This window comes from Acipenser ruthenus, chromosome 2, assembly GCF_902713425.1.
Source record: "Acipenser ruthenus chromosome 2, fAciRut3.2 maternal haplotype, whole genome shotgun sequence".
NCBI classification, from domain to species: Eukaryota; Metazoa; Chordata; class Actinopteri; order Acipenseriformes; family Acipenseridae; genus Acipenser; species Acipenser ruthenus.
The window spans coordinates 83,651,707-83,668,473 of record NC_081190.1 but is presented as its reverse complement, the minus strand read 5'-3'; positions in this window follow the sequence as shown (position 1 = coordinate 83,668,473).

Below are 16,767 nucleotides of genomic sequence, written 5' to 3'. Positions count from 1 at the left end.
GTTCATTTTATAAAACAGCTTTAATATTATTATTATTATTATTATTATTATTATTATTATTATTATTATTATTAACAATGGTAGATGTCATTCCATTTTTAAATACAAATTCATACTTCTGCTTGTTCATTTTCCATACTGTGTACTTGTTAACCAGTACATATAAAAAGACTGTAATAATACTTTCACTTTATACTTGAGGGTGTACAATACAATGTAATTTTGTTATAAAACCAAACTGTTACTTAGTTCCCACTGACACATAACCTTTTAACAAAGTTGCTGGAATGTTTAAATTGAGTTACGATGTTGCTACAAGGTTGTGTGTTAGCGGCTGTTCAATGACCACATGAAGCACGTGAAGCTATTGATCTAATATAAACACCGGTCTCAAATAGTCACCTGTCTCCAATACGCGCCGGGTCTGCTGGCAAATATTGTAAATAAATGCCAATGGGGTTTAACTGAAGTTCTACTGTAAAATGTCTAAGAGATACAAATGGCAACATCATAGATGAAGAGAAAAAAATTGCAAATATACTAAATGATTACTTTTCACAAGTTTTTACAAAGGAGGACACGGACAACATGCCCCACATGTCGACCTGTTCCTATCCAGTTTTAAATAACATTAGCATAACCGAGGCAGAAGTGTTAAAGGGACTTAAAATAAACAAATCCCCTGGGCCAGACCCGTGGATCCTCCCAATAGTACTCAAAGAAATGAAAGAAGTTATTTACAAACCACTAACTAAGATCATGAGACAGAGGTTGTACCAACAGACTGGAGAATTGCAAACGTAATACCAATCCACAAAAAAAGAGGCAAAACTGAACCAGGTAAGTACAGACCAATAAGCCTGACTTCTCTTATATGGAACCTTATGTAAACTATAATAAGATCCAAAATGGAAAATTACCTATATTTTAACAGTATTTTTTTGAGGATGCAACATCGACAATGGGTAATTGCAAAGCATACAGTGCCTTGCATAAGTATTCACCCCCCTTGGACTTTTCCACATTTTGTAGTGTTACAACCTGGAATTAAAATTGATTTAATTGGGATTTTTACCATTTGATTTACACAACATACCTAACACTTTGAAGGTGCAAAATATTTTTATTGTGACACAAAAGTTAATTAAACAAAAAAAGACATTTGTTGGTTGCATAAGTATTCACCCCCCTGAGTCAATACTTGGTAGAACTACCTTTGGCAGCAATTACAGCTGTGAGTCTTTTTGGGTAAGTCTCTACCAGCTTTGCACATCTGGATCCTGCAATTTTTGCCCATTCTTCTTGGCAAAATTGCTCAAGCTCTGTCAAGTTGGATGGGGACCGTTGATGAACAGCAATTTTCAAATCTTGCCACAGATTCTCAATCAGATTGAGGTCTGGGCTTTGACTGGGCCATTCTAAGACATTCAGGTTCTTGTTTTTAAACCACTCCAGTGTAGCTTTGGCTGTGTGTTTAGGGTCATTGTCCTGCTGGAAGGTGAACCTCCGCCCCAGTCCCAGGTCTCTTGCAGACGGAAACAGGTTTTCCTCTAGAATTTCCTTGTATTTGGCTCCATCCATCTTGCCCTCAGTCCTGACCAGTTTCCTAGTCCCTGCCGATGAAAAGCATCCCCATAACATGATGCTGCCACCACCATGCTCACCGTGGGGATGGTGTTCTCAGGTTGATGAGCAGTGTTGGCTTTGCGCCACACATAGCGTTTTGCGCTAAGGCCAAAAATTTCAATTTTGGTCTCATCAGACCAGAGAACCTTTTTCCACATGTTTGATGTCTCCCACATGACTTTTGGCAAAATCCAAACGGGATTTGATAAGGTTTTTTTTCAGCAATGGCTTTCTTCTCGCCACTCTTCCATAAATCCCAGCTTTGTGGAGCTTCCGGGTTATAGTTGTTCCATGGACGGTTTCTCCCATCTCAGCTGTGGATCTCTCCAGCTCCTTCAGAGTTACCATTGGCCTCTTGGTTGCTTCTCTGACTAATGCCCTCCTTAACTGGTCACTGAGTTTTGGTGGACGGCCTTCTCTAGGCAGAGTCGCGGTTGCGCCATAATCTTTCCATTTTTTAATAATGGATTTAACGGTGCTGCGGGGTATGTTCAAAGTTTGGGATATTTTTTTATAACCCAACCCTGATTGTGCTTCTCCAGAACTTTATCCCAGACTTATTTTAATAGCTCCTTGGTCTTCATGATGCTGTTTGTTTAGATATGCTCTGTAACAAACTCTGGTGCCTTCCAGAAACAGGTGTATTTAATCTGAGATCATGTGACACTTTAATTGCACACAGGTGGACTCCATTCAATTATGTGACTTCTGAAGGCAATTAGTTGCACCAGAGCTTATTTAGGGTGTCACAGAATACTTATGCAATCAAGACTTTTCAGTTTTTTATTTGTAAATAGTTTTGAAAAATATGTAGATTTTTTTCCCCCACTTCGACATTATGGACTATTTTGTGTAGATCAGTGACAAAAAATCCTAATTAAATCCATTTTAATTCCAGGTTGTAACACTACAAAATGTGGAAAAGTCCAAGGGGGGTGAATACTTATGCAATGCACTGTATGACATGGTTTATTTTGATTTCCAGAAAGCTTTTGACAAAGTCTTGCATAAAACATTAATTCTCAAACTGAATGCAGTAGGGATTAAAGGAAATGCATGCACATGGTACAAAACAGAACATACTGATTAGAGGAGAAACCTCAAAATGGAGCGATGTAACCAGTGGAGTACCATAGGGATCAGTATTAGATCCTCTGCTCTTCCTAGTCTACATCAATGACTTAGATTCTGGTATAGTAAGCAAACTTGTTAAATTTCCATACAACCCAAAAAGGAGGAGTGGCAAACACCGTTGCAGCAGCAAAGGTCATTCAAAATGATCTAGATAGCATTCAGAACTGGGCAGACACATGGCAAATGACATTTAAGAGAAAAATGTAAGATACTGCACGCAGCCAATAAAAATTGTCATTATAAATACCATATGGGAGATACTGAAATTGAAGACGGAATCTAGAAAAAAGGTCTAGGAGTTTATGCTGACTGAGAAATGTCTTCATCTAGACCAGGGGTCTCCTACCCGTCTGGACAGCTAAAGAGTCTTCTGATTTTTCTTTCAACCAAGCTCTCAGTTACTTAATTGAACCACTTATTGGCTTAATCAGTCATGTAAAGACACCTGTAAAACCTGCAGGATTGGGGCTCCCCAGGACCAAGGTTAGAGACCCTTGGTCTAGACAATGTGGGGAAGCTATAAAAAGGGCCAACAAAATGCTCGGATATATAGTGAAAAGTGTTGAATTTAAATCAAGGGAGGTAATGTTAAAACTTTACAATGCATTAGTAAGACCTCATCTAGAATATTGTGTTCAGTTCTGGTCATCTCACTACAAAAAAGGATATTGCTGCTCTAGAAAGAGTGCAAAGAAGAGCAACCAGAATTATTCCAGGTTTAAAAGGCATGTCATATGCAGACAGGCTAAAAGAATTGAATCTATTCAGTCTTGAACAAAGAAGACTATGTGGCGATCTGATTCGAGCATTCTAAATTTTAAAAGGTATTGACAATGTTGACCCAGGAGACATGTTCAACCTGAAAAAAGAAACAAGGACCAGGGGTCACAAATGGAGATTAGATAAAGGGGCATTCAGAACAGAAAATAGGAGGCACTGTTTTACACAGAGAATTGTGGGAGTCTGGAACTAACTCCCCAGTAATGTTGTTGAAGCTGACACCCTGGGATCCTTCAAGAAGCTGCTTGATAAGATTCTGGGATCAATAAGCAATAACCAAACGAGCAAGATGGGCCCAATGGCCTCCTCTTGTTTGTAAACTTTTTTTATGTTCTTATGTTCTTATGTTCTTAAACTGTAAAACAAAATGTATCTGGTATTTCGATTCATTAAAAGAACAGATCCTATTTTGAGTTATAATAGGAAGTAAAATCACACAGCAATAGGAGAGTTCATGGAAAAATATCTCCTTGGTTGGTGGCCTTATGCTACACAAGACATGTATTGCCTTACCCTGGAACTACAATGGGATTATCACATAAATAACTCCTGAAACCTTATAGGTTTTAGAAATTAAATTTATTTTACTAAACTAACAATAACATATTAATATGCATCTTCTCTGACTGATTATGTTTGCATGTAACCAGCTTTTAAGCCAGCATTTTGCAATATTAATTCACATATGGGACAGTGTGTGCTCATCTTCGCTGCTCCCGAGTCAGTGCAGGGGTGGTAGCGGTGAGCAGAGCTAAACAAATATAATTGGACACTATTAAATTGGGGAGGAAACAACAAAAAACTAATTGGTGACTACTAAATTAAAAAAAAGAAGCTGCTTGATTAGATTCTGGGATCAATAAGCTACTAACAACCAACTGAGCAAGATGGGCTGAATGGCCTCTTCTCGTTTGTAACCTTTCTTATGTAAATCTAAATCTAGGCCATAATGGTAGTCTGTGCACCAAATTTCACATCTCTGCTGTAAGCGGTTTCGGAGATTTAAAAATTGTTCAAAATTATCGAAAAATTCAATATGGCTGCCAAACCATGTAACTGCATTTATCATTTTCGCTCTGACACAACTTCCTAAAGGCCTCTACCAGCCTACCAAGTTTTGTGAGTTTTCGTGCAACAGTGTTTATTTTAGAGCTATTGGGGAAAAAAAGGGAGGAAAAAATAGAATAATAATAAATAAAAATCTTAACAACAATATGCTTCCCAGCCATGGAAGTCTAATAATAAGAATAATAAAAATCCTAACACCAACTATAGGCTTCCCAACCATGGGCTCGGAAGCCTAATAATACATTTTGTGTAGATTTTACATAGTACAAAAGTTGACAGCTTGACAACCTACATGCAGTTCCCAGTCACCAGATATATTTTACCACTGTAACACAGCCTCACAGCTGAGGTTCATTTTGCCCTTTTTAAACACAGACCCAGACACCAGAATTGCACTTTAGCACTCATGTGCACTTTTATTTTTACACAAGTAAAAGTAAAAAGTCGACCCTGTGTAAAAGTCGAGCCCCCCCCCCCTGTTGTGAAGGAGAGATTCAGGTATAATTTTTTCATTTGTTATTGAAACAGAGATGGCAAGTTTAGTGTAACAGAAAACAAAAAGTAAGGGGAGGGGTGCTGGTGTGTGGCTAAGTACTGTATGTGAACTTGCCTTGCGCACTGAATGCATGCCTGCCACCGGGCTCCCCTGGGTCCTAAACCCTGCTAGGTACAGATGGTGATTGCAGTAACCACACACCGGCCATGACTTTTGCAGACCCCCCCCCCCCCCCACCCCCAACTTCAGGATTGTGTTTTGGGGTTAAATTTCTCGACTTATACTCAAGCAAATATGGTAACTCCCACATGGAGTATTAACTAAACTTCGTACCGTCCTTAACTAACCAACTGGACAGCTAAGCTGTTTACCAGTCACAAAACATTAACATTATAACACAAACAAAAAGATTTACACATTACCTCCTTTTTTTTTTTAAACCACACAGGTCTCTTCACCATGACAGCCTCTTCCTTCACACAGACTGGAGACTGCCCAGAACAAACATTTCTACCCTGCTAAATACCTGCCTATTAATCACAGGCAGATAACATTCATCAATTATTAGAGTCAGGTGACTCTCATCCTGCTCCCACCCGTGGCATTCTGGGGAATGTAGTCTTTAAGCCCCTCTTGGACTACATTTGTCCCCCCCCCCCCAGTCTGCCACATTTAAGCAGACATATGCTTATGACATTATCTTTAAAATATACTTTGAATATGGTTTTAACCCTTTAAACGTTTAAACCTTTACAGCCTTAAATGCAACTGTAAAATCCTTATTTTCAAGATTAAATTACAATTTAAAAATATATCATTTTTTTACTTATTATACCACTTTACATTTATATTACTAATTTAATTATATCAAAACAAGTAACAGCAGTAACAGATAAATATGACCTACCTCTTCGCAACACCCACTACCTGCTGATAAACTGGTGTTTCAAGGCATCACCATTATGATGCCAGTTCAACTCACCAGCTGCAGCCTTCTGCAGCCAGATTACAAGTTCTGATGATCCCACTGCATTGTGATGTCATTTCAACCAGTCAGTGGCAGACGTGATCAATTCATCACAATTGTATTTGTCTTAGGACTAATTAAAATTAATTAGTTGTAAAAACTGAGACAATTCCACAGGGATATATTATTATTATTATTATTATTATTATTATTATTATTATTATTATTATTATTATTATTATTTGTAGTAGTAGTATGTAATTGTAGTTATAGTAGCTGTAGTGCCAGTAGTTATCAATTTGAAATGTTTTCTCAATGGTTTGTTTTTCATGTGACATAACTGCCCCCTAGTGTTACCTTAATATATTGGGACAGCAAGAGAATGATAAACATATGGAATACAGGAGAAACTGTGCACTATATTCCTTGAATCATAGCTTTTGCTTTTATTTCTGGAATAACATTTTGGATGCACACATTTTAGATAAGGTAACCACACAAACTGGATAAATGACTTTTACAAAAACGACCCAGGTCTAAAACAATATTTTATTTTGTTCATGGAAAAACAGTGAACATGATAACTCTTCAAATGTTTTTAATGAATATGTAGTCAGGGCCAGATTAAGTTTGATGGGGGTCCAGGGCTGATATAGTTTTGGGGTTTTTAAATGTCATATACCAATTGTAAAGCTTAATCAAAGTTAAAATGATCAAAAGGTCAAGTCCTATGATCAGGCAGTCGCTGCTCCAACTGAATACGGCTTGGTAAAACAGCCATGTTATTTCCGATCCATAGTCACACACTACCTATTTATACTAGATTATACATATTTTGGGGGGTTCCTCAAAATCTGAGGTCCTGGGCTGCAGCCCTAAAGCCCCTGCGTTAATCTAGCCCTGGGTGTGGTGGAAAAATACTTTAGTAATTACAAAATAATAAATACAAAAGAAAAACTCTTTACACTCCCTAAGCACCTCATTATTACCAGTTCACCTAGTTTGAAACACTTCAAATGCTTCCCTTAAGATAACTGAGCTCTGTTTAAAGTATGAAGTCCCTTTTGCAATGTAGGACCTGATTGAAGCAAAGTTCTGGACTGAAATAGATACTGAGGGCCATTATTGTGCCTCACTGCTGTAGACACTTATTTTATTATAGTCGTGTATATTTCCAAATTGCATAAAATGAAGTTTTCCAACTCAACCAAATACATGGGTCACAGTGGTGAAAGAGAAATAATAAAAGGATATAAACAAAGAATCTGAACACAGATTTCAAATAGCTTTTTTTTCAATAGCATGTTTTCCAGTGTAATGAATTTATGACTGAAAATGTATAATAAAGAATCAATCACAGCTTTTATTAGAAGTCATTACAAAGTGCTCATAGGAAACAAACACACACACACACACACACACACACACACAATCTCAACAAGTGATGCATTGAATTAATAAATGTCTGACCCAAGCCAGATACTATACAAATGTATATTCTTAATCTTGTTAATTAAAAAAAAAAAAAATAAAGTGTTCAATAAGATTTGAAAGACCCGACCTGCTGAAGTTTTCACTCCATCTTAGAAAAGTAGGCAGTGAAGCCTTCAAGTGAATATCGTAAATACAAATTAGAGCGGGAACTTAAAATCAGTTATCATTATTGAAGTGATATTATTGAGCACATTTTCCACCCGGGTACAGTGCAATGGATTTACTTTATTATTATGGTTTATTATTATGGTTTATTATTATGGTTAACCTTGGTCTTTACAATGTCTTACCATACTTCTGAGTTATTTTCCACGTATACCTGTGCATTCAATGTATAATTACAATTTCAAAACATCTATAAGAGTTCACTTTTAAAATAGAGGTCATCGCTTTTTTTGGAACACACTCCTGTGAATGCAGGTTAACCTGTTTTATGGCATGAGTAGGAGGTGGCTTGTGCTGAAGCTGGTGGAGCAGTGACCAGGAGGGTGGAGGATCTGACCAGAGAGGAGCGGGAGCAGCTGGGGGCATTGCTGATGGAGTACAAGGACACTTTTGCTGCGAGGGACGAGGACTGTAGCCATACAGACCTGGTACAGCACCACATTGACACTGGTTCAGCAGCCCCGATTCGCCTGTGACCACGCCGAATGGCTCTGGCGAAGAGGGAGGCTGCCGAACAGAAGATCAAGGAGATGGCCGCTGCGGGGGTCATCAAACCCTCAGACAGTCCATGGTCTGCTCCGGCCGTCCTGGTTAAAAAAGAAGGACGGTACATGGCGGTTCTGCATTGATTACCGGGAACTGAACGACGTGACCCACAAGGACTCATACCCGTTGCCACGCATTGATGACGCCCTGGATTACATCGCAGGGTCACACTGGTTCAGCTCCTTGGACCTCCGCAGCGGCTATTGGCAAGTGGGACTCGCTCCAGAGGCCAGGCCAAAGATGGCTTTCTCCATTGGACAAGGACTGTGGCAGTTCGCCGTCATGCTGTTTGGTCTCTGCAATGCGCCAGCCACTTTCAAGCACCTCATGGAGTGGGTGTTGGCTGCTGTGCCCCGTTCCGAGTGCGTGCTGTACCTGGATGACCTGCTGGTACATGCTCCCAGTTTCGACGGTGCCCTGAGGAACTTGCGCTGTGTCATGGACAGTGTTCGTAGTGCCGGACTGAAATTGAACCCTAAAAAATGTGACCTACTGGTGTGAAGCCAAGTTCCTGGGGCATGTAGTGGGATCAAACGGCGTGGCCACGGACCCAAACAAGGTGGCAACTGTGCAGCAGTGGCCAGTACCAACGTTTCCTTGGTCTCGCCTCTTACTACCGTCGCTTTGTCCAAGACTTTGCCAGCATTGCCAGTCCCCTTCACCGCCTCACCGACAAGGGCAGTCAGTTCGACTGGACTCCAGCCTGTGAGTCTGCCTTTGTTCAGCTCCGCGAGGCCCTGGCTTTAGCTCCTGTCCTTGCTTAACCTGACCCGGAGCAACCCTTCATCATGGACACTGATGCGAGCAATGTTGGTGTCAGCGCAGTTGCTGTCACAGGAGGGTCCTGAAGGAGAGAGAGTGATAGCGTACTACAGCAAAGCCCTCAGTCGACCGGAGCGCAACTACTGTGTGACAAGGAGAGAGCTCCTGGCTGTGGTGCAGGCGGTCCGCCACTTTCACCCGTACCTGTACGGTCGCCCCTTCAAGCTCCGGACTGACCACGCTTCCCTCACCTGGCTCCTCCACTTCCGGGAGCCGGAGGGACAGGTGGCTCGTTGGATTGAAGTACTGCAGGGCTACCACTTCACCATCGAGCACCGTACTGGCCGCCTCCACTCCAATGCAGATGCCCTTTCCCGTCGGCTGTGTGAGGGAGAAGACTGCCGCCCCTGTATCCGGTTGGAAAACAAGGAGGAGCAGCAGTGCAACAGAGCTGGTAAGGGCTGGGGCTGCTGCTGGGAGAGAGTGGGTTTGCTCGTTCACCAACGCAGAGCTAGAATGATCGCAGGCCTCCGATCCAGTGCTGAGCCAAGTGCGGGGCTGGACAACTGTCCAGCAGCAGCCAGCCTGGGACCAGGTGTCGGCGTCCGGCCTGGAGGTAAAAGCAGTCTACTCGCAATTGAGCAGCTTGGTAGTACGGGGTGGGCTGCTTTACCAAGCCTGGAAGGAGCCGGCTCGGGATCTATTACTTGTACTGTGGTACTTGAAATATATTTGCTTACGATTGTAAGTCGCCCTGGATAAGGGCGTCTGCTAAGAAATAAATAATAATAATAATAACTCAGTGGCAGCTCTTGGTCCCAAAGGCTTTGCGTGCTGCAGTGCTGCACAGTGTGCATGGAGCAGCTGGAGTGGGACACTTTGGCGTTAACGACACTGCGACGCCTACTGGGGAGGCTGCTGGCAAGACTGCTGGCAAGACATAGAGCTACACTGCCATTGCTGTGACATCTGCACTGCGCAGAAGGGACCCACAGACCGCACGCATGCATCGCTCCAACAATACCAGGTGGGAGCTCCGATGGAACGGGTGGGGGTTGATGTCCTGGGCCCCTTCCCTTTGACTGAAGCGGGGAGCCATTTGGTGGATCCAGGAGTGTAGTGCTTTTAGTTTGTGCTTGAATGGGTATTCAAAGTGAATCTTAGAAACACACCCGGTATGAACAAGCAGATATTTAATCTGGCCACTTTTAGCAAAGTTAGATGTGTTCCTTTGTTGTACAGTCAAGGAAGCTTTATTTGTTTTTTGGACAAACAGGTTTCTGAATTAAGGACTCACACGGAGATCCATGTAAACTTTATGCTCATTATACAGACCTCATTATGAATGGGAGGAAGTAAACAATTTTATCAGAGGAAATTTTGTGTTACCACCTGTTTCAAATGTATCTTCTATAATTTAAAATGGAAATAGACTATATACACCCTCCCTCTTAGTATGAAGCAGCGTTGTAATCGAATCACAGAAACCGTGACTCGAGTCGAGTCTTTGACATGCCAAGCTTGAGTTGAATCGAGTCACAGAGTTTGCTTGAGTCGAGTCCAATCAAGTTACCTATCTGTCTCGAGTCACTTCGAGTCATTAGTTCTGACAGTTTGATTTAATCAGATTAATTTTACAGGAGATTAGCAATCTACAAGTAAAAAGAAAAGAACATTTCAATTAAAAATACAAAATTGAGATGCACAATAATGTGGTCATACTTACCCCACTGATGTTCACCGTTAAAGGTCCACAGTTTCTGCCTTGTGTTTTGTCTCCATTTCAGTGAATTCACGATTCCTTGGCCTATTTGTAAGCAGATTTTGTTATTGACCATACAGAGGCCCTTTTACCTAGGCTCAATTGGGTTGGATGGACAGTAATGGATACCACAAAACAAAATAATGTATTTAACCATTTATTTACAATTTTACTAAGTGTTTTTCACTTTTTCTCAACAGTGAACTCAAACTCACTGATAGTTTGTTTTCAGATACCTTAACCATATGAAAGGAAATTTTGTGGCATTTAGTTTGATATTTGTTATAGAGATTGTGCTTCTAGGCCTTAAAACACAGCAGTTACAAAGGAAAACAGACCAAGTAATGCAACTGAGGCGAAATCAGAGTTTTAAAACCATTGCATACTCGCACAAAAATGCTCCAGTTCAAAATCAATAAACTCAACTTAATTTGCTTAATATCACAGAAAGACATATATCTTGAAAGGCTAAGAGTTTTGCATAATAATGTGTGTTACAAAATAAGTAATTTTCTGATAAAAAAAAGGGTTGTTCACCAATACGTTTAAAAAAAATAACGAAAGTATTTCACACAGAACACACTGCACCATAAACCCTTTAACCACCTATACTTAGCACAATAAAATCCCAGTTGTTTGTCTAAATAAAATCAATGTAGATCAAATGTGCAAACGTACAGTAATACTAAGAGGTCAATTGTATTTTTAATAACCCTGCTAACGTAAAAGAGTGGTATTATAGCTGATGTTTCATAAGCACATGCAAAATACTCCAGCAGCACAAACAAGCACTTTTTTTTTACCAGTGTAATAATTGATCGGTTTACACACAGACCACTTCTTAAAATTCATTGAAAACAATGCAGTTCCATCCTCAACCTCCTTTCGTCTGGCAATGTTGATTATGCCTATTCCCAAAACCATGCTGCTGTAGTCTGGTCTGCACATTTTCATTTTTATGAATTTATTCTTTAAAAAAGCAAAACATTTTTAACCAAACTAACTGTAAAACATCTATCCAGCATGCAAATCCTGATGTATTAAATGAATCAAACAAGTCTAATTAACAACTATTAAAGCTCCAGAGAGTTGTTTGTGTGTTCTTTTCTTGTACAGTGCGTTATTACGTTAAAATTAATGTGCAAAACAACATTTATTTTTAAAGTTAGTAAGCTTGTACATGAGTTTGGCTTGGTGCTAGTTTGGATTTTAAAAACAACATTTCTAAATGATTTTTCTTAAACATAGTATCACTTTAGATCAATATACATTAAACCAGGCAACAAACACTTAAACTCCTGTTTTACCTACCACATTTAAGTTTTAAGCTTACTTAAATAAAAATCTATAGATTGACCCACCAAATAAGTCATTTTTTATTGATACTTGGTAAGAAATAAAAAAAACAAAAAAAAGATTTTCCATTATTTTAGACACAGTTTATTTTAGTTTGACATTTCTCAGTGCTGGCAGGATGCAGACTGCTTATTTCTCTCCCTGTCTACTCCATAGTTCTTGTGAACCCGACTAGCGCAGTTACTCTTCATTTAGCGTCCATGCTGCTGATGCTCTTCTCTGTCTGTTTGTTGTCACGTGTTCCTCTCACTCATAGAGAGGCAGGGCTTGTGCGCATCAGAAGGGCTGTGGTTATTGAAAACGAAACTGATCGTGTCATTTATTTTATCATAGACTATGACTCGAGTCAAGTGGAGACTTTTGGCTCAGGACTCGGGTCAAGTCTTTTCTTGCATTGACTCGAGTTGAGTCATTTGAGCAGGGACTCGAGACGAGTCTTTTGAGCAGGGACTCGAGTTGAGTCGAGTCATTTGATGACAATAACTGGAGTCGAGTCACCGAAATTTCTGACTCGAGTCATTACAACTCTGATATGAAGTTAGTACAAACTCCTGTTTATCTAACATTAACACTCAATAATTATAGTAAAATTAAATACATTTATTTTTCTGTTTATTTCAAAATTTCAGATTATTTTTTTAAATGTCTTACTCCCTGTTGCAATGTCTTACAATTGTTTATAACTCTCGTACGTCATGTATAAACCGTGCAATGTAACCAAACTGATACAGCATAACCAAGTAGAAATTTAACTTAGGTCTATGATCTTTCAGCTGAACATTCTAGTGGTGTAAGAAAAAATACAGCATGAATGTGGCTGGACTGAAAAAATAAATTAAAAAAAAAAAATATATATATATATATATATATATATATATATATATATATATATATATATATATATATTAAATTCACTTGAGGCACACCCATGAGAGGATGATAAATGGAGAGCTCCTTGCAAATACATTTCAGTGTCACTTCTGACTACACCTGGCAGTTTTGATCAGCAAAAATTAAGTCAGACATATTTGTAACTGATGTAATCGACTTCTTGTGAAATTCCTGGCTTATATTTTCTCATTTTAGTCACAAAAGACATTAATTTATATTTGGGAAAACTTGTTCATAGTACTGTAGAAATAAAGTAACTTAGCAAGCGACAATAACAATGTTTTTTATTGTATTATTTTGGCAGCAAGGAACAGCCATCTTAAATTGATTGAGATGAGTGCAATGAAGAAGAATGCCAGCGAACAAGAAGATCTCCAACTGGAAACAAAACAACTTATATCAGCTGGTATGACGCTGCAAGCTGTAGGTTCATAGGACTGGATCCTTTGACAACATATTGTTTTTAAAGCACATGTGTTGGTTTTCCCTTGACAAAGTTAGACATGTTAGTTAAAGTTAGTCTTTTATGAAAAGATGAAACATGACGTAGAGTTGAATAACAGAGATGTGAAGGATTAAAATAAATATTACTGGGTAAGCTATGTTGAAATATGGATAGGTGAGTCAGCGCTTTACAAGGACATCGCACTTTAGCTGTGTGCCGAGAACATCTTGTGATACTTTGTTTCCTTTTAAGATGAATATACGTTCCTCGTCACGCACACACTATTTTATCTTGTGTGTGTGCATTACTATAAAAGCTGTACCTTGTAACTACATATCAGAGAAGCATTAGCAGACTGCCTGCGACGTGTTGAATAAAACTACCTTCTTTATCATCGACTCTTGGAGATTGAATTCATTTTTGATCCCTACAATTTGGCGTAGTTGGCAGGCTACTGCACTGTGGTCTGAGATGTTTCTGGTCCTTGTGATGTGCATTTGACTGTGTTGCAGTGTCTAATTAAATAGAGTTGTATGATAGTTGGTTTGTTTTGTTGTGTTTTTGTTGTGTCAAACGATAAGTCGCAGTCAGAGCGATTGCGCAAGGTCATCCTCAGCATAGAGTTTGTTGGAAAGAAGTCGCAATCTTGGTGATTGCGCAGGGTCATCCACAACGCCGCTGTTGTGAAGATATTGGTAGCGGGTATACTAATACCTACCTACCTGTTGATGTGTGTTATCTGTGACATGTTGACATCCAGTTAAGTCATATAGAGAGATTGAGATTAACCGCTGAATTGGGTGAGTGAGTACTTAGTTAAGTAGGACGTAGATTGACCGCTGAACTAAGTACTTATGTGAAATTGTGTGTAAAATATAGGAAAGTACCTGGGGATATTTTGAAGTTAGTTGCAATCTGTTTCGCTGTCACCATCAGGTAATAGGATAAACCTGTTATAATAACTGCCACCAAACAGTGTGGTGGATGAAGGTATTGACATAAACCTAAAGCCCTAAGTGCACTAAACGACTTGTAAATTTGGAGTAATAAAACAGCGAAACTAAGTATATAAGACGGCATAGGATAAGCTGATAGTGTAACTATCCACAGCAGGTGGAACTGATCAGGAGTAATTGAACCATAAACTCCAGTTAAAGCCAATAAACACACAAAGAAACAAAGCCACTCATTAAAGTACATGCCCAGAGAGGGAGAACTGTTTGCTTCCTTAGAATAATATTGGAGCAATATATTGTTAAAAGAACTGTTTGCTTCCTTAGAATAATATTGGAGCAATATATTGTTAAAAAAAAAAAAAAAAACTAAGTAGAGACAACAGAGTAGCAAACTGGTTGAAAACGAGATACACAAGTACATAAGAAAAGAACATAAGAAAGTTTACAAACGAGAGGAGGCCATTCGGCCCATCTTGCTCGTTTGGTTGCTAGTAGCTTATTGATCCCAGAATCTTATCAAGCAGCTTCTTGAAGGATCCCAGGGTGTCAGCTTCAACAACATTACTAGGGAGTTGGTTCCAGACCCTCACAATTCTCTGTGTAAAAAAGTGCTTCTTATTTTCTGTTCTGAATGCCCCTTTATCTAATCTCCATTTGTGACCCCTGGTCCTTGTTTCTTTTTTCAGGTCGAAAAAGTCCCCTGTGTCGACATTGTCAATACCTTTTAGAATTTTGAATGCTTGAATCAGATCACCGCGTAGTCTTCTTTGTTCATGATAGAGAAAACTCTGCAATTAAAGGGAAAGATGGAGAAAGACGGTTGGTCGAGTAATCTGAGTCATGAAGAGCAGAGAGAATGGTTTGTGAAATAAAAGAAAGACAAACTGGAACAAGCATGTGTAATTATGGTATGTAGGGGTCGAGTATTGCGTAAGGCTTACTCAAGAGTTTTGCATGTGTGTGTCTTAAGTGTAGTTTTGTTTTGTATGGTGTTGGGTATGTTGTCTGGGGAAAAAGGGAGTCTGATCAACTCCAGGATGTCAAAAGACAAAAATGAGAATTACGAGAACATGGAGCATAGATTATGAGAACGTGGAGGATAGATTATGAGAACGTGGAGCACAGAGTATGAGAACGTGGAGCATAGATTATGTAAACAATTACAAGTACTACTTTGGTCTGCTACATGACAATTGGAAATGCGTAAGGAAAACGCAACACAAAGACAACAATTGATAGATTGTCAGAGAAAGATAATTAATTTGGAATCGATTTTGGAAAATTCACATATAGCCTATCAAGAGCTATGGAAAGTGTCAGGCCCTGCAGGGTCTGTGTCTCGCTGTCTTGCAGATTCAAAGAAAAAGAGCATGACCTTATTTGGGAATAGGAAAGCTTTGTTCCTTTAGAAAAGGAATCTAGCGAGTAACAACTGCCAATTGAATAAAATTACTTCTTAGGATATTTAAGTGTAAAACCAAGGGGATTTGAATAATGTTTAAATTATGTTACAAGCAATGGCAAGATACAGGGGAAAATAGCTGCTGTTTAGCTGAACAACTTGGTACTAGGAGAAAGGGGGATGAGATGAGCAGAGAGAATGTGAAGGTCGCTGTTACACAGACTGTTGGAATAAACTTTTAGAAAGAAAACAAATGTTTTTGGAGATCTGTACATCTGATGCACTATGAAAACTAAAGGTAATTCTGTTTAAAACAATTAAGAAAAAATGTTAAGGTTTTATTGAAGTATAGGCCTACTGGTAATATTGTAATGATTGAAGTGAAGCCAGGTGTGGTTTTATTCAGATGTTGTTGCATAAATTAGGATAGTAAGTTTTAAATTGCACATTACCATCTGTTACAATATGAATAGCGGATTGAAAAAATGGAAAATGAGGAAGGTAGCATTTCAGGCATGGATGTTATGGGAACAAGAGGTTACACAATCGATCTCAGAGTTAGAATGAGCTACAAAGATTTCAAATCTGCAGTTACAGGCTGCAGAGTCACCGTGAGTTGGGTGCATCAGCTGAAAGACAGAGTAAGCAGTATCAGAGCTACAAGTACGTATGGTGTGGTTTAGAATATACGCGTTGGTGTCAGATCCCTTGGCACATTAAGATACAATATGTTTTATGTTTATCACAATTCATGTTTTACAGAGCTTCCTGTGAGTTTGCTATTTCAGTATCTGCATACACAGGAGAGGTGATGATAACTAGACTAATGTGATGATTGAACCATAAATAAGATTGGAAATGAAATAGGAGTGTTGGTGCAAGGGATTGACAGGGCAGTAGAGAACAGATGCTGAGTT